The sequence below is a fragment of the Herpailurus yagouaroundi genome, unplaced genomic scaffold (genome assembly GCF_014898765.1).
Source record: "Herpailurus yagouaroundi ecotype Mexico unplaced genomic scaffold, PumYag 164, whole genome shotgun sequence".
NCBI lineage: Eukaryota > Metazoa > Chordata > Mammalia > Carnivora > Felidae > Herpailurus > Herpailurus yagouaroundi.
In genome coordinates, this window is record NW_024412405.1 from 16,143,500 (window position 1) to 16,162,964 (window position 19,465).

The 19,465-nt window shown below is 41.7% G+C and overlaps 1 long non-coding RNA gene across 5 annotated transcripts in view; it reads left to right on the forward strand.

Moving 5' to 3' along the window:
• The first annotated feature begins 66 nt into the window (after positions 1–66).
• The window catches only part of LOC121037794 (uncharacterized), a 63,475-nt gene continuing 44,076 nt past the window's right edge, over positions 67–19,465 (forward strand). For 2 of the 5 annotated variants that reach the window (XR_005793980.1, XR_005793983.1), the window contains exons 1-3: positions 586–960; positions 3,355–3,694; positions 15,702–15,810. This is a non-coding gene — a long non-coding RNA (uncharacterized LOC121037794). Of the gene's footprint in view, positions 220–585; positions 961–3,354; positions 3,695–15,701; positions 15,811–19,465 lie in introns of those variants that run through there. The other 3 variants (XR_005793982.1, XR_005793984.1, XR_005793981.1) reach the window with 2 other exon arrangements.

Genomic DNA, 19,465 nt, shown 5'->3' on the forward strand with positions numbered 1-19,465 from the left:
TGTGTGTGTGTGTGTGTGTGTGTGTGTGTGTGTGTGTGTGTGTGTGTTGCGGGGAGGGCAGGGGAAGTGCCTAGTCCTCTTCATCTCTATTGATGACCCATATACCTACCTTGACCGTCAGGTCCCTTATCCCTACAGGAGGCCTATGAAAGCTGGCATCTGGTGCATGAAGGTAGGGGTTCCCATCCAATGGACAAAGGCCACAGGAACTGTTGACAGGTAATCCCCGGATGCATATGCTCACCAAACATTACCTGTAAATGAAACCAAATGAATGTCCAGAAAATAGTGCTGTTTTCAAATTTATGGAGGGGTTCAGACTAATAAATTATTTTAGGGGCACCTGGCTGGCTCTGTGGGTTAAGTGTTGGACTGTGGCTCAGGTCGTGATCTCGCGGTTTCGTGGGTTTGAGCCCCGCATCGGGCTCTGTGCTGACAGCTAAGAGCCTGGAGCCTGCTTCAGATTCCCTGTTTCCGTCTCTCTCTGCCCCTCCCCTGCTCAAGCCCTGTCTCTGTCTCTCAAAAATGAATAAACGTTAAAAAAATTATTTTAAAGTGTTACCGAATTCAGGGTAGCACTCCTCAGGAGGCATTTGCCACATCAACAGAGCACAGCCGTGCAACTCAGTGTGCTGCTGGTAGGTGGCATCGTGGCTACCTTCTGGATATCCAGCCACACCTGCCCCGATGAGTGGCAGCCTCTTATAACTGTTTTGGGTTGGCCCAAACCAGTGGTTCACAAGCCTGGCTATACATTAGAATCTCCTGGGAAGGATCTCTGATGCCCAGAAACTCCAATAGCAACTGGATGGCAATCCCTGGAGTGTGGGGTGACGCTCACGTGCAGTGGCATCGACAGTCGCTGGTACAAACCATCAGAGGACCCTCATCCCTTTGCCACAATGATTGGTTCACAGATGGGTAGTGGCCTGAGGCCCAAGCCAGTCAGCATCTGATGAGGTGAGCGGCCGGGACGAAATACGGGGAACCAGAAAGAATATAAGCAAAAATACGGAAATGTGAAATGCAGTGTATACAGGAGTAAGAGGTTCAGACGCTAGAAGCACAGAGGGTACGTTATGGAAGGTGGCGGATGATGAGGTTGGAAGATGAGTCTAAGAGGCTATTATTAAGAGTTCTTGGGGCGCCTGGGTGGCGCAGTCGGTTAAGCGTCCGACTTCAGCCAGGTCACGACCTCGCGGTCCGTGAGTTCGAGCCCCGCGTCGGGCTCTGGGCTGATGGCTCAGAGCCTGGAGCCTGTTTCCGATTCTGTGTCTCCCTCTCTGTCTGCCCCTCCCCCATTCATGCTCTGTCTCTCTCTGTCCCAAAAATAAAAATAAACGTTGAAAAAAAAAATTAAAAAAAAAAAAAAGAGTTCTAACTGGCATAGCATATGGATTTACTTTACAGGGGGAAAGAGAGCAAAAATTATTCTTAAGCCTAAAAATTACATGATCAGATTTGGTTCTTGGGAAGGTAATTTTGGTGTCACTGTGGAGTAGGGATCTAGATGGAGAGAGAGGAGGGCCCATAAATAAACCAGATGGACGTGGTGTCTGGGGAAGAAATGCCCAGGACTGGGGGAGTTACAAGACATTCCAGAAACAGAGGGTTTCCGTGTCACTTGAGAGATGTGATCTTGGTATAGAATTCTTCTTACTTACCTTCATCACAGTGGCCAATAATGTTTTCTAAGGAGGAGACACCGGAGGAGGGAAGGAAATTTTCCAGACTTGAAAAACAAAACAAAACTGCAGAACAACGTGAAAAATTATAACACACTGTCACAACATTATCGGGAGCTGAAAAAAAATCACAGATTAAACGCAAGAAATTATCAAAATTTCACAGATAGGCCTTTTAAAAGTGGGTTTATTGAGGTCAACTTTATATAACATAAAATTCACCCATTTTAAATGCATGGTTTCATGAGTTTTGAAATGTGTGTAGTCACATAACCAGCACCATAAGCAATATATGTAACATGTCCATCACCCCTAAAAGTTCTCTGTGTCCCTTGGAAGTCAAGCCCCTTCATACGTCTCCAGCTCTTGGCAACCACTGATCAGGTTTCAATCCCTACAGCGTTGCCTTTTGCAGAATATCAGATAAATGGAAGCGTACCGTTTATAGCCTTTTGAATCTGGCTCCGTTCACTTAGCAGAGTGCTTTTGAAATGCATCCATGTGATGGCATTTATCAAGAGTTAGTTCTTTTTTTTTTTTAATTTTTTTTTTCAACGTTTTATTTTATTTTTGGGACAGAGAGAGACAGAGCATGAACAGGGGAGGGGCAGAGAGAGAGGAAGACACAGAATCGGAAACAGGCTCCAGGCTCTGAGCCATCAGCCCAGAGCCTGACGCGGGGCTCGAACTCACGGACCGCGAGATCGTGACCTGGCTGAAGTCGGACGCTTAACCAACTGCGCCACCCAGGCGCCCCAAGAGTTAGTTCTTTTTTATGGCTGGGTAATATTCCATGGCACGTATATATCACCATCTGTTTCTCCATTCGCCAGTTCATGGACATTTGGGTTGTGTAGTGGGCTCAAGAACCTGCGAAAATTACTTCATGTGGCAAAAGATGTGATTGGGTTAAGGATCAAGAGGAGGACTTTGTCCTGGGTTATGTGGATGGGCCCTGAGGGCCAACTCCTATGTCTTCATAAGGGAGGGGCGGGGGGGCGTTTAGAGGTAGACCCATGGAGGAGAGCACCAAGAGAGAGGCAGCCACAAGCCAGGGAACACCAGAAGCTGGAAGCCACCAGAAGCTGGAAGATGAAGGATTCTCTGCCAGAGCCTCCCGAGGGAGAGCCGTCCTGCCTGCACCTTGACATTGGACTTCTGGCCTGCAGATCTGTAAGAGAATAAAGTTCCGTCGTGTTAAGCAGTGAATGAGAATTCCAACTTCCCCACATCCTCACCAACACCTAGTAACGTCAGGCATTTTTTAATACAAGTCCAGACTTGAGGTCTAGCATATAATAAAGTCAATTTAAAAAACTTTTTTTTCGCCATTCTAATGGGTACATAGTAGTATCTCATTTGGTCTTAGTTCATATGTCTTTCCTGGCTAGCGATGTTGAACACGTTTGCCTCTCTTTATTTCTTTGGCGAGAGGTCTGTTCAAATCTTTTGCTCAAGTTCTACTGGATCTTCTTTTTATTATTGAAAATTTATGTGCCTTTAATATACGCCATTGCTGACAATAACTTATACAAATGCAACTTTATACTATTGAACCACAATATGACAAACCACGCAAAGAATAAAATAAACGTCTTTCAGTTTATACTTTGTATTATACTATACTGAATAGACTTTTAATGAACTCTATTTTATGTCTCTTTATCAGGTATTAACATTTGGAACAATGGGGCTGAGTCAGAACTTCGTATCAGGTGCAACATCAAGTCTATTCATTTATTTTATTTTTGTTGGAGCACAGAGGGTGTTGTAGCAAAGGGAAGAAGAACACAGATGGCATGTTTTGCAATATTTGGGTATCTTTGCAATGGGCTCCTCCAAAAATCATTAATTATTTCATCTTGGAGAGCTCACCTTCCAGTTTTTCAGGATCCGGAGGCTGAAATTATTCATCTTCACTCTGAACTGTTCAACTATTTGTTTGTTCAAGTCCGTAAGATCGGCTTTTTGTTAAAACTGCCTTCTCTCGGATACATCGATGAGAAAAGGTGAGTGGGATAAATGTTCTAACACATAATGAGCATTGAATACTGTCACAATTGTGTGCTGCGATTATAGGATTCCTAACAGGCTGCTAATTATTGACTAGACAGCATGCCGCTGTGAGTTAGCAAATATACTCGCTGCAGATCCACAGGAACCCTACATGAATGTGCATCAGGTGACCTTACTTTCTGGTCTCCCCGGGTGTGTTGTGTCATTTTTAAAGGTAGGTTATCTGAATTTGATATTGATCATATATATGGAATTTTTTGCGTAGCATTTTTTAAAAGAATTGCCCATTAAGGAGCAAACTGGTACCAAGCAGATCCACATCCATTATTTCACAGAATTGTATCTAAACTCTCAATCAGTTGAGGTCAAACTTTAGCATGTATAAATGTCCCCTGGGGAAGGAGTTTGTGACCGCACAATCCTCAGCAGGAATCCTGATTCACTTGGTCTGGATAGGGCCTCCCCATTCTGTCCAACAACTTCTAAAGGTTTATCAAGCTTTGAGAAAACACATGCAGCCCTCAATTGTCTCAAAACGAGCATTGTTAAATTTTCTGATGGGGTTTCTTCAGGGGTACAGGGATACAGGGGTGGGAATTCAAAAAATTATAGTCTAATAACAAGCAGGGGGGAAAATACATAAATCAAGAACCATGTAACAACAAAAAATCTCTTCCTTCCTCCCTTCCTTCTTTCCTTTTTCTCTCTTTTTCTTTCTCTTTCTTTCTTTCTTTTTTTCTTTCTTTCTTTCTTTCTTTCTTTCTCTTTCTTTTCTTTCTTCCTTTTTCTTTCTTTTCTCTTTTCTTTTCTTTTCTTTTCTTTTCTTTCCTTTTCTTTTCTTTTTTCTTTTCTTTTTTCTTTCAAGTGCAGCAATACTGTGTACATATCAGCACTGGGTACAAATTACAAACCCTAGGGTTAGTTGGAGCCATGCTGTCCTGGAGGGAGAAGAGCCCAGTTCCTTGTCCTTAATGCCCACAAATGGCCTGTGCATGACCTTCTCAGATCCGATGGAAAGGAGCACTTGGGGGCCCCCATCCAGTCGACGTGGGTCTCTCGAGGCTGTGTTGGTTGTCTGGTACAGTGGGTCCTATCCTGGGGTTTGTGGGGACTCCTCGAAGGGAGGGCAGGGCCGCACGTAGCTGCCTCTCCCTTCCCGTCCTCCATCTTGAGAAACAGGGAAATCCCCACTGATCTCAAAAGGGTTGGAAAACCCCTGGGCTGGATACATTCAAAGGCATTTCAATTTTACAATTCAGTATTATCTATAATGTAAAACTCAATGCAGATAACATTTTGGTTAGAGGAGACTGAGAGAAAAGGGAAAGAAATATAGAAGTATTATTAATAAAGGCAGCAGACAGAGAGATGAAAACAAAATGATTTTGCTTCGTGATTCTGTCACCCCCTTCTGTTTGCTGTCGTAGGGAATTTAAAAAGCTTAAAATCCACATCATTATTTTACAACTTCATTCATGATTAAGGGTCTCAAATTTGCCTTGCTCTTAGGATGACCTTAAGCCAAATTCCTCTCTCCATTCTCTCTCTCTATCTTTTTACGTTTATTTATTCATTTTTGAGAGAGAGAGAGAGAGAGAGACAGAGCACATGAGAGAGGGGAAGTGAATACCAAGCAGGACCTTGCTGATAGCACGGAGCCCGATGCAGGGCTCAAACCCGCGAACAGTGAAATCATGACTTGAGCTGAAACTCAGACACTTAACCAACTGAGCTACCCAGTGCTCCTCCTTTCTGTCTTATTTTAGCTTTCCTTCTTTCCACTAAATAGCCTTTAATAGCAAGTTTATCAAAGTCTGGGGTAATTTTATTTGGCTACTCAATTGTACACAATGCATTATTTCAGCTACTGTGGAAAAGGATAAATGGCCGTGAAATGTGGAAAGTGAACTGTTGCCAATGGCTAGCAAACTATGGAGAGGAAGTGCCGCTTGCCTTTACAAGCCACGTTGTAGAAACACGTTTAAGTGGCAAGCAACAGGACAGAGAATTGTGCACAAGCTGCGACTTTGATTAAAACCGGGTCAAAATGGACGCACCGGTTCTGTGACCTTGAGCAAATTACTCAACCTTTGTTGACACTGGATTATAACTTCAATTTCTAGCATTGTGGTGATGACATAAGATCATATATGCAGCCTATAGTAGTTGCTCGATAAATGACAGGTTATTAAAGGTTAAACATTTTATTTATTTTATTTAAAAAAATTTTTTTTGAAGTAGGTTGAATTTTTATTTTTTAATTAAAAAATGTCATTTTAATTCTAGTTAATATACAATATTATAATAGTTTCAGGTGTACAACATAGTGATTCTACAATACCATACATCGTCTGGTGCTCATTATGGCCGGTGTACTCCTTAATCCCCCTCACCTATTTCACCCATCCCCCCACCTACCTCTTCTCTGGTAACCATCAGTTTGTTCTCTATAATTAAGAGTGTTTCTTGGTTTGTTTCTCTCTCTCTCTCTTTTTTCTCCTTGTTCACTGTTTTGTTTCTTAAGATCCACATATGCGTGAAATCATATTGTATTTGTCTTTCTTTAGCTGACTTATTTCACTTAGTATTATACTCTCTGGATCCATCCATGTTGTTGCAAATGCCGAGCTTTCATTCTTTTTTTATGGCTGAATAATATTTCATTACATCTATCTATCTATCTATCTATCTATCTACCTTCTTTATCCATTCTTTAGTTGATGGGGCTGAGCTGCTTCCATAATTTGGCTATTGTAAATAATGCTCCTATAAACATTGAGGTGCATGTATCCCTTTGAAATAGTAGTTTTGTATTCTTTGGGCAAATACCCAATAGTACAATTGCTGGATTGTAGGGTGGTCTTATTTTTACTTTTTGAGGAATCTCCACACTGTTTTCCACAGCAGCTGCACCAGTTTGCATTTCTACCAAGAGTACACAAGAATTCCTTTTTCTCCATGTCCTTCCCAGCATCGGTTGTTTCTTGTGTTGTTGATTTCAGCCATTCTGACAGGTGTGAGGCGATATCTCATTGTAGTTTTGATATGCATTTCCCTGAGGATGAGTAATGTTAAGCATCTTCATGTGTCATCTGGATGTCTTCTTTGGAAAAATGTCTGTTCCTGTCTTCTGACCATTTTTAAATTGGATTATTTGTTTTTTGGGTGTTGAGTTTTATTATTTTTTTCAATATATGAAATTTATTGTCAAATTGGTTTCCATACAACACCCAGTGCTCATCCCAAAAGGTGCCCTCCTCAATACCCATCACCCACCCTCCCCTCCCTCCCACCCCCCATCAGCCCTCAGTTTGTTCTCAGTTTTTAAGAGTCTCTTATGCTTTGGCTCTCTCCCACTCTAACCTCTTTTTTTTTTTTCCTTCCCCTCCCCCATGGGTTTCTGTTAAGTTTCTCAGGATCCACATAAGAGTGAAAACATATGGTATCTGTCTTTCTCTGTATGGCTTATTTCACTTAGCATCACACTCTCCAGTTCCATCCACGTTGCTACAAAGGGCCATATTTCATTCTTTCTCATTGCCACGTAGTATTCCATTGTGTATATAAACCACAATTTCTTTATCCATTCATCAGTAGGTTAAACATTTTAAAGCTGCCAGTTTATGTTGTCTGCAAGCCAGTTTGCTCGTCATCGTCACCTATGGAACTTAAAGGGTCTGCTCATTATCTCAGACCTCCTCAGTCCGAGTCCCCAGGTGCATGCATGGCCCAGGCATCTTGAATTTTTAAAAGCTGGTCAGAACAGTTTTGTCAGTGGTGCTGTCCATGGGCTAGCCCACCAGCAGCACATTTTGTGACAGGACGGAGCTCTGCTGTCAAAAGGAACTGGAAATGATGTGCTTCTGCTCATTGGAGTTTAGCTTTCTTTTCGCATTGGGGTTGTTTGAAAGCTAGTCGTGATAAAGAAACCAGGCTGTGTGGAAATATGGCTGATTCTAGGGCTGGGGCAGGGAAGGCGCAACATGGGCCTGGAGCATCTTGAATTAACAGAAGGTAAGGAAGTGCTCCAAAACAAAACATTGGGGCCACTTAAAAGGGACACGAGCCAACCTAAAAGAGCTCTGAGTGGCCAAACCTGGGACAATTTGAGTAATAAATACTGGATTATAATCCAAGGCATAAAATAAATATCCATGAGTCCATATTGATATGAAAGAATAATCGAATAACTAAGTAAGTAGGGAGAAGAGGTAAATATACTGTACAGAAGAATTCCAAATAGTTTGTGTAGATATCTCCCCTTAAGCAGAGGGAGCTCCTTTCCCTGGGTGTGGGGTGTGCTTAGTGACTACATGTAATGGGGTATCCTGGATGGGCCCAGAACAGCAAAGGGACGTTAGGAAAAATGTTGCCTCCTTGTTTGTGACAGGTATACCATAGGAAGGTAAGATATTAAAATATTAAAAAACTGAGTCAGTGCAACTTTTCTGTAAGTCTAAAAGTATTCTCAAAAGTTTAAAAAAGAAAACAAAAACACCTGGTTATGGGGCACATGGGTGGCTCAGTTGGTTGAGTGTCCGACTCTTGATTTCGGCTCAGGCCATGATCTCACAGTTTATGAGATCGAGCCCTGCATCAGGGTCTGTGCTGACAGTGTGGAGCCTGCTTCGGATTCTCTCTTTCCCTCTCTCTCTCTCTCTCTCTCTCTCTCTCTCTCTCTCTCTGTCCCTCTTCTGGGCCCAAGTTCTTTCTGTCTCTCTCAAAGAAAATCAATAAATTTACCAAAAACAAAAAACAAAAAACCTGGTCATAAAAATGGATGTGTTCATTATATAAAGCCTGAGGCTATAGGACATTATAGCTGCCATGAAAAAAGTCAGGCCATGGTCAACTAAATTTAGCATCTATTAGGTGTAAAATACAGATACTTTTATTATTGTTTTATTAGAAGTTCTATCTTTAAAAAAAAAATTATTTATTTTCAGAGGGAGTGAGAGCATAAGCCGGGGAGGGGCTGAGAGAGAGGGAGAGAGAGAATCCCAAACAGGTTCGGTGTAGCCCCCCTGCATGAGATTGAGATGGGGCTCAATCTTACCCACTGTAAGATCATGACCTGAGCTGAAATCAAGAATTGGACGCTTCACCGACTGAGCCACCCAGGTGCCCCCATAAGTTCTACCTTTTTAAAAAACACAATGCAATTCAATGTTTATTTTTATTTTACAGAAATTGGTTAGCTTTTATCGACAAATATTTATTGACTTTTACCAATGTGCATTGCATAGTTTCTGGGCTTATCAGTTTCTGGCCTCATTCCTTCCTCTTGGATTTCTTTTTCTTCCTATGAGGTATTTTATTTACTTTCATTCATTGAAGATGCAGGGGGAGTGTTATGGACTAAGGGTTTGTGTACACCCAGAATTCATATGTTGAAGCCCTAACTCCCAATGTCATACTCATAGGAGGAGGGGCCTTTGAGAGATGATTACAATTATCTGAGGTCTTGAGGATAGAGTCCTCATGATAGGATTAGTACCCTTATAAGAAGACACCAGGGGGGCACCTGGGTGGCTCAGTCAGTTAAGCTTCCAATTCTTGATTTTGGCTCAAGTCATGATCTCACCATTGGTGAAATTGAGCTCCATGTCGATCTCACAAGGGAAAGCTGCATGGAGCCTGCTTGGGATACTCTCTCTCTCTCTCTCTCTCTCTCTCTCTCTCTCTGTCTCTCTCTCCCTCTCTCTCTCCCTCTCTCTCTTCCCCTCCCCTACTTGCACTTATGCATGCATATATGCACACGCATTCTTTCTCTCTCAAAATAAATAAACTTCAGAAAAAAAAAAAAAAACAACAGAAGAGACCAGGGAATGTCCTTTCTCTTTCTGCCATCATGTGAGACTATGGCAGGAAGAGAGCCATCTGCAAGTCAAAAAGAGGGTATTCATCAGGACCTGAATCAGCTGGCATATTAGTTTTTTTTTTTTAACATTTATTTATTATTGAGAGACAGAGAGAGACAGACCATTAGCAGGGGAGGGGCAGAGAGAGAGAGGGAGACACAGAATTTGAAGCAGGTTCCAGGCTCTGAGCTGTCAGCACAGAGCCCAACGCGAGGCTCAAACCCACAAACCGAGAGATCATGACCTGAGCCGAAGTCGGATGCTTAACCGACTGAGCCACCCAGGCACCCCCCCTTTTTTTAATTAAAAAAAATGTTTAAGTAATTTCTATACCCAATGTAGGGCTCAAAATTATGACCCCAACATCAAAAGTCACATACCCTTCTGATTGAGCCAGCCAGGCACCCCTCAGCTGGCATGTTGATCTTGTGAAAACTGAGAAATGAATGTTCTGTTTAAAACACTCAGTCTAAAGTATTTTGTTATAGTAGACAAAAGAGATTTAGAGTAGTAAACTTTCTGAGTTATTGTACATCTGGGAGAAAAAATTTTTGCCCATCCCCTCCCCATGCCCATATCAGCACTTGCACCACTGTTGATGATAGTTTATCTGGGTATAGAATTATATATGACAATTATTTCCCTTTATCATTTAAGAAGTATTACCTCATCATTGTCTCCTGGCATCCAGTCTTCTTGGTGAAAAGTCCACTTTAATTTTAATTGTTTTTACTTTGTAAGTAATCTGTCTTTTCTTAATGATAGCTTTTATTATTCTTTTTTTTAAGTTTATTCATTTATTTTGAGAGAGAAAGCAAATATAAGTGGGGAGGGGCAGAGATAAAGAGAGAGCGAGAGAATCCCAAGCAGGCTCCATGCTGTCAGCTCAGAGCCTGACAAGGGACTCCATCTCACAAACTGTGAGATCATGACCTGAGCTGAAATCGAGTTGGACACTTAACTGACTGAGCCACCCAGGTCCCCTTATGATTCTTATCTTTGATGATATATCATTGTGTTATATTTTAAATTTATTTAATTTATTATTATTTTTATTATAAGTGTACTTTTTAATCCCCATCCCCTATTTCACCCACCCCCCCCCCCACCTACCTCCCCTCTGGTAACCATCAGTTTGTTCTCTATAGTTAAGAGTCTGTTTCTTGATTTCTCTCTCTCCCTCCCTCTTTTTTTCCTTTACTCATTTGTTTTGTTTCTTAAATTCCATATATGAGTGAAATCATGTGGCATTTGTCTTTCTCTGACTGAATCATTTTGCATAACATAATACTCTCTAGCTCCATCCACGTCATTGCAAATGGCAAGATTTCATTCTTTTTTATGGCTAAATAATATTCTATTGTGTATGTATATCACATCTGCTTTATCCACTGATCTATTGATAGACACTTAGATGATTCCATAGTTTGACTTTTATAAACAATGCTGCAATAAACATAGGGATGTATGTATCCCTTTGAATTAGTGTTTTTGTATTTTTGGGGTAAATATCCAATAGTACGATTACTGGATTGTGGGGTAGTTCTGTCTTTAACTTTTTGAGGAATCTCATACTGTTTTCCACAGTGGCTGCACTAGTTTGCATTCCCAACAATAGTACAAGAGGGTTCCTTTCTCTCCACATCTTCTCCAATGCTTGTTTCTTGTGTGTGTGTGTTTTTTTTTTAATTTTAACCATTCTGACAAATGTGATGTAATATCTCATTGTAGTTTTGATTTACATTTCCCTGATGAGTGATGTTGAACATCTTTTCATGTGTCTGTTGGCCATCTGGATGTTTTCTTCAGAGAAATGTCTATTTATGTCTTCTGCCCATTTTAATTCAATTATTTGGTTTTTGGGTATTAAGTTGTACGAGTTCTTTATATATTTTGGGTACTAACCCTTCGTTGGATATGTCATTTACAGGTATCTTCTCCCATTCACTAGGTTGCCTTTTAGTTCTGTTGATTATTTCCTTTGCTGAGCAGAAGCTTTTTATTTTGATATAGTCCCAATAGTTTATTTTTGCTTTTATTTCCCTTAGCCTCAGGAGACATAACTAGAAAAATGTTGCTGTGGCCGATGTCAGAGAAATTACTGCCTATGCTCTCTTCATGGATTTTTATGGTTTCGGGTTTCACAGTTAGGTCTTAAATCCATTTTGAGTTTATTTTTGTGTATGGTGAAAGAAAGTGGCCCAGTTTCACGTTACAATATTTTAAAATGTGGATTCACGTCGCTTGGAGTTAAGTCACAGTAAGCAGGCTTCACAATAGACCAACCACATCTTAAGATCTGTTAATGATCTTGGTATCTGTGGTGATTGTTCTCCATTTGACACTTTTCATCTTCATCCATTCTCTTCTTCTCTGTCCTGCTTGGAAAAAACAAAACAAAACAAAACACTCTTGGGCTGCTTTGAGGGCTGACCTCCAGTTGGTTTGGCCAGTGGGAGGCTTCATCAGAAGATTGATGGGCCAGAAAAGTGGGAAATGGAGGTTAGAGCTTCCTTTTCCCTTCCTGCTTCAGGGAAGCATGTCTGGTAGTATCTGCGTCCCCACCCATGACTATAGCTCTTCCTCCCAAATCCACCCCCTAATGGGCACAGACACTACCTCTCCCCCTGCACCAGCAGTGTGGTTCTAACAACTTCCCATTGTTGCCCTTCTCTAGGCCTCATTGTCACGAGATTGCCCACCCCAGCATCTTTGTAGAATTTGCCTTTTTTTATGATGGGAATGTGGAGGGGCTGGCAGCAAAGATTTTCTCCACCACCACTTCCTCACAGCTTTAGAAATGTAAGATATAGTTTCATTCATTCATTCATTCATTCGCTCACTCATCCACACATAAGCATTATGCTGGGCACTGCTACAGACCCAATGACAGACATAAAACATGTCTCACAGGCCCCGTACATATGTCATCATCTGTCTCTCCACCTCATCTCTCCCTTCCTCCTAGCCGGCATCCTGCTAACATCATGGTGTCTGTTGTCTTCTTATAGTGACGCTCCTTACGTTACTTAACTGGTGCTTCCTTACCTGGCACTTCTTACCTTAGTGCTCCTCCTCCTCCTTCATCTCTTCAATTCTTATTTAGCCTCCAAAATTCATCCACGCAACAGTTCTTCCAAGAAGCTTTCACCAAGTCTCTGGTCTTCTTCACATTTCTCTGTTTCATGATTATTCTCAGAGTACTTGGTATAAAATATACCAGATACTGTGCTAAACCTTTACATGCATTGTTTCCTGGATCCTCAAAACAGCCGTATGAGGGTGATACTATTATACCCCCATGTCACAGATTAGGAAACTAAACCTCGGCTTGTTTAAATGCCAAGTCCAAGTTCACACAGCCAGTAAGTAGTGGAGCTGGGATCCTAACCCACGCTGTATGACTTCAAAGACCATCATGTAAAACCCCTTCACATTTAGCAAACACTAATAATCTGTTATAATTCTTGGGGTTTTTTTCTACTTGTTTCCACCACTCAATGACAATCTAAGGACATTATTTTACTCACCCATGCTCTTCTGGTGACTACCACAATGTTAGGGAAAGAATGAAATCATTCCCAATCTCAAAACCTACAGAAAGACCAACTCTATATTCCCTAATGCTTATACTTGCTTTGGAGAAATTTGCAATGTGGTGAGGGCTGGGAGCGGCTTACATTCCAGAATCGACTTTAAAAAAAATGATTCTTAATCACTGCTAAAATATGCTCAAAGAACTTTTGGCTTTTCTGTCAAGAGATTTTCTTTCCTGCGGATTTTTGCAGCAAAGTTAAGATTGTACATGAAATGATGTAAGAAATGACCGGTGCTTGTGCCACTAATTTTATGTTTTTTTATCCCCAGAACCAGACCTTGAACATTTAAATAACCCAGTAGCATTTAATGGAATAGTAACCATGGTAATGGAGTGGGGGATGGGAAGGTGGAGCTTTGGGCTTCTGGGCATCTTCATGAGTTCTGTCTCACCCATAAAAGCCACTCTGGTACATTGGGTCCACATGGGTCTTTCAGGGTAGCCTCCCATTTCTCACTCAAGAGCAAGACGTGCTTATATAGAGACACTTACTATAATATATGGAGGCTCTCTGGATTACTCTAATTCTTTGCAGGGCATGAGTTTTAGTGTCATATAGATCTGCATTGAATTTTGTCCTACAATTTACTAAAGTGACTTTGAACAAGTTATTTAACCTCTGTGATAGAGTTTCCTCATTTGTAACCTAGAGATACTCCCTACATCTATGACTATCAACTTTCTTATATGCATTAATATGACCACACCAGCCATTAGAAAAGAATGAAATACTTCTGGAACATTTACTAGGGCTCTCCTGCCTGCCTCAAGCCCTCTGTGCTTTCCCATCACCCAGCTGTCTTGGTTTCTCCCATAAGACTTCCCTTCTTCAGATGTCCTCATGATCCAGTAAATAAGGGGTTAATGCCCAGTGCAGTATGGGCTTCCAGATCCTGTTCCAGGTGTGTAGGGGCCTTCCCACATTTGTTCTGATTCACAGGTGACTGTGTAAATATTTTGACTATCATCCTACCTTCAAGGGATTGTTGAGTAGATAAAATGTTGTATCATTTATAAAGCTCTTTGCACAGTTCTTAACACTTAGAAAATACACAGCATATGATATTTATAGTGGAGATTTATTTTCTCTTCTGGCCTCACGTCCATTACCTCTTCTTCTGGACAAAGACCGTATTTTCATATTTTTCATGCATAACCCCCCTGGATGTGGGATGGCAGTAGCATACGAACATGCCTGGCCAATCAAAACATTTCATCTCTCCTACCTACGATGGTTGGTATAAGAATGGGGACATGACCCAAAGTGGATTCAATGGGCCGTGCTTAGCTTAGAGCAACACATGAGGAAGAATTTGGAGTGGTTGCCAAGTATCCCCTAAAGCCCCTTCCAACTCTAAGAATTTATGTTATAAAACACCCAGTTGATGCTGATAAGAGTCATAGTCGACATTAAGAAGTGAAAGACTGCAATCTGAGTGTTTTGAGTACCTGCATCCAGCAATGCCTGTGTGCAGTTCTGAGTTTTTCAGGAACATTAATAAATTTCCTATCCCCCCTTTTTTGTTTAAATAAATTTAAGTGGGTATTTTGATGCTCACTGAAAGAGTCCTATAGCAGTGGCTTAATACTATGATTGTTTGGCAAACATATAGTAAGTACCTGCCCTGTGCCATTATTCTGGCTTCTGTTTTCATCCTCTATGAGACTGGGTTCCCCTCAGCCACCCATCACATCTAGCATCTGGCCTCCTGGAGGATGAAGACATAGGTGCCTGTTTGCCACCGACACTTTGCTTCCTTTTAAGACTCCCAAAGAGGGGCGCCTGGGTGGCGCAGTTGGTTAAGCGTCCGACTTCAGCCAGGTCACGATCTCGCGGTGCGTGAGTTCAAGCCCCGCGTCGGGCTCTGGGCTGATGGCTCGGAGCCTGGAGCCTGTTTCCGATGCTGTGTCTCCCTCTCTCTCTGCCCCTCCCCCGTTCATGCTCTGTCTCTCTCTGTCCCAAAAATAAATAAACGTTGAAAAAAAAATTTTAAAAAGACTCCCAAAGAAAGATCTTTCTGCTCTACATGTTGTTACTTATCCAAGCTCTATCAATGAACTAATGATGTGTTCTTCATTGAGGCTGCAAAATCCCCTAAGGCAAAGGCCACGTTTTATAAATATTTATTGCTCCCTGTAAGCAATGTGTTTCCCCAACGTAAGTGAGTGATAGATGATGGCCAACCCTCTTTAAGGTCAAATAAAATGGAGAAATATCCATTGTTTGTGATCAAGTAAGACTGTCACTACACTGATTTGCCCAGTTGACTAGTGACTTCTGGGCACTTAAAGTCTGATACCCTAAGAGTCATTGGAACCCTTGTATCGACCTCTGATTCAGTAATAAATCTGGCCAAACTCACTGGTCTCTGAAATGTCTCTTTCCCTTGCTTTTGGCCTTGTTAGTAACTAACTCAGGTCAAGTTTGTGGCTTTCCAATCAGTTCTGCCATGGCCCGAACAACCCAAACCAACTGACTGTGGGAACTGTACTTATTATGTGACTAAATGGAAAATTATTATGTGCTCACTTTTTTTTCAGGACACACCCTCTACCCATTGGGCATTTGAGCACAGAGTTACAATGCAGATTCTCTTGGCAAGCCTCCAATTGCGTTTTCTGGAACTTCTCTTTCCAACCATTCATACAGGTGAGGCCTGCCCTCTCGGCACATCCAGAGGGGAAATTTTAAGAAATGTCCCTGCTGAATCCTTTCTGGAAAAAATGAAGTTGCACAATTCTTTCAGAAAGTAGTTCCCTGGGGAGCTATTGTTTTCAAGAGCCTACTCAGATTCCCTGGAGTTGCACTAGGGAATAAGGTTGTATGATTACCGTGCAGGACCCTGGGTCCATTTTTCTGTGCATCTAGGCAGAGAACAGATCTATGACACATTCTTTTCTTTCTTTCTTTTTTTTTTAGAAGACAAGTGTTTTTTTTTTTAAGTTTATTTATTTATTTTTGAGAGAGAGAGAAAGCGTGAGGGAGGGAGGGGCAGAGAGAGAGGGAAAGAGAGAGAATCTCAAGCAGGCTCCACATTGTCAGCACAGTGCCCCATGTGGCGCTCGAACCCACAAGCCATGAGATCATGACCCGAGCTGAAGCTGACACTTAACTGACTGAGCCACCCAGGCACCCCCGTGACACATTCTTCATGCAGAAACTTTTCTTATTCCACAGAAGGGCCCTGCCAGGGACGCTTTCATTCAGCAGGCCCCAACTTCAGGCATTTGATTTGATTTGATTTGATTACAACTTACTACTATCAGTCGAGTATTCTGCAAAAGAGACTTCAGCTTGGAAAGAACTCAGAGATTACTTGGTAACCACACCAAACTTCTCCTCCTAGGTCTTCCCAAAGTGGGTAGATCACACAGACAAAAGTGAATCTGACGAGCAGCCCTGAGTGGCCCTTCGTTCTCTATGGAAAATATGCAAAGAGGCTCTTTTATAATACAAGGGAGCGAACCCAAAATGATTACACATAGTAAGTTTTTCACAGACCAACCTGAAAACCGGGGACTTCTCGGCTGAAGTGCGTCAGGGGAGGGAAATTGGAATAAAATACTGAGTACAAGAAAGGCCAACAGAGTCATATTCAAAACCACATGGGAACTGCACTGACAAATACAGAACACATAATAAGATATTCCAGATGAACATTTGAAGTATATCAACATAGGTATCTAAATTCCCTAATTACTGTGTTCAAAGGAGCAAATATTAAGGTACCACAGCTATCTACCAAATATTTACTTTGGAGATAAATTTTTCCATGCTTGCTTTTTAATCCTTAGGCAGTTTTTTTTTTTTTTTTTGAGAAAAAAATATCAGATGAAATCCACCCAGCCACTTCTAATTATGCAAAAGAAGAAAACGAGATGCCTTTCTTAATATAAAGAAGAAACATTACAATGGACTCCATGTTACTTTGATGGGTCTTTCTGTGTGAAGTTTTTGGTGATGCAATTTTGATACGTAACTTCCTACAGATAAAGGTCTATAAGATCTCTCTCTTCAGGAAGCACTTTGGTGATGATTGACCAAAAGAGCCAGAGAAAGTGGGCAGATGTATGTAGTAAGCTCATTCATTCATTCCTATATAGAGGACTTAAACTGATAAGCCAATGAGCTAATAATCTAAGTCACTCATCTTTCAGTTTCCAGGGACTTGGTGGGTAAGTATAAAACAGGAATTGGGCTTTGAGATGGAGGGTCATTTCTGATCATTAAATAGAATTAACCTATCTCAGAGGACTTCCAAAGAAAACAGTATACAGCGTGGAAGCCACAGGTTTAGTAAAGCATCCCAGGGTTCCTCAATCCCAGCTATACAAAAGGATTACCTGAGGGGCTTCCAAGAAACTAGACAATTCCCCACCCCCCAAAGAATCTGGCTTAGTGGTTCAGGGGTCAACTGGGCATCAATTGCTTCTAAAAAGCTCTCCGAGTGAATCTGCTGTGTAGCCAGGATTAAGAACCACTGAGCCAAAGACCATTTAGAACATTCAATAAGGGAGCAAAATTGGTAGGTCTAACTCCAAGAATCCACTTAATTAAATACATTTTATTTTTATTTAACATTTATATATTTTTTGGGAGACAGAGACAGAGCATGAGCAGGGGAGGTGCAGAGAGAGGGAGACAGCAGAATCGGAAGCAGGCTCCAGGCTCTGAGCTATCAGCACAGAGCTCGACACGGGGCTTGAGCTCATGAACTATGAGATCATGACCTGAGCCGAAGTTGGTCGCTTAATCGACTGAGCCACCCAGGCGCCCCAATTAAATGCATTTTAGATGGGATTTTCAGGATTCTGGAGGTTTTAAAATCTCTGTGGTAGAGAGGCAAAGAACAATATAGGAAGCAGGAAAAACTGGGTTTGATGACTGGTTCTACCTCTAATTGGCACTGTGCTTGAACAAGATACTTCTTTAAGACTGTATTGCCTGAAAAATAGGAGTAATACTTCATGAGTTTTTTCTTTTTTGAGGACATCAAATTGTCATCATAATGTCTAGCATGGTACCTAGTTCTTAGCAAGTGTGGGAGGTTGAAAAATGATCCCCCAAAAGATAGCCATGTCAAATTCCTAGAACTGGCAGATCTTACCTTATCTGAAAACAGGGTCTTTTCTGATGTGATTCGGGATCTTGAGATGAGATCATCGTGGGTTTTCCAGGTAGGCCCTAAATCCTATGCCAAGTGTCCTCATGAGAGAGGCAGAGGGAGGTTTGAGACAGACACACGGAGGAGACACCCAAGAGGAGAAGGGTCACATGAAGACAGAGGCAGGATTGGAGTAATGTGGTCACAAGCCAAGGAGCACTAAGGACTGTGGAAGCCACCAGAAAAGAGAGAGGGAAGGCGTGGACTGGATTCTCCCTCACAGTCCCCAGAAGCAACCAGCCCGGCCCACACCTTGGTTTTGGACGTCTGGCCTCCAGAACTGTCAGAGAATGAATTTCCGTCATTTGAAGCCACCACATTTGTGCTGTTTGTCTCCGGCAGCCCTAACAAATGAATAGAGTAAAAAGTCAATGAGTGCTGACTTGCTTCATGATTAGGACAGAAGAGGAAGCTCTAGAAAAGAAGCATTTGGCATCATTTTCAGGCAGAAGCCAAGCCCTTCTATGGAGAGTCTAAAGATGTTTCTAGAGCAGAACAAACACTGAAATACGAAGAACAAACCATCCACTCGAAAAGCTGGAGTAGCAGGGGGTGCTAGCAGTCTTCCTCCGGGCTTTCTTTCACAGGGAGCCCAGGATGGGACGCATGACCCACCACGAAATGCCCGTATGTACCCACTAGCGTGGCTGAAGACTATACCAAGTGGTGGCAAGGATGTGGACCCACTGGAACCCTCATACACTGCTCTGGGTACCTAAAAGGGAAAATGGTGTTTTCTTGAAAAGGTATAAATAAACCTATGCCTAACATGTAACCTCGCCACTCCACCCTGAGGCATTTACCCAAGAGAAATGGAAACATATGTCCACACAAAGACTCGTTCGTACTGAGTTTTCATAGCAGCTTTACTGGAATACCCCCCAAATGGAAACAACCCCAATGTCCATCAACTGGTGAATAAACAATGAAATACTAATTACCAATAAAAAGGAACCATCTACTCATGCCTTTAACAACTTGAATAATATCAAAACCATTATTGGGAGTTAAGTAAAACAGATACGAAAGAGTATATACTGTATTATTCCACTGATAACAAATGTTTGGAAAATGAAAGGTAATCTATAATAACAGAAAGCAGATGAATACTGGGCAACCAGTGAAGTGCGGAGAGGTGTT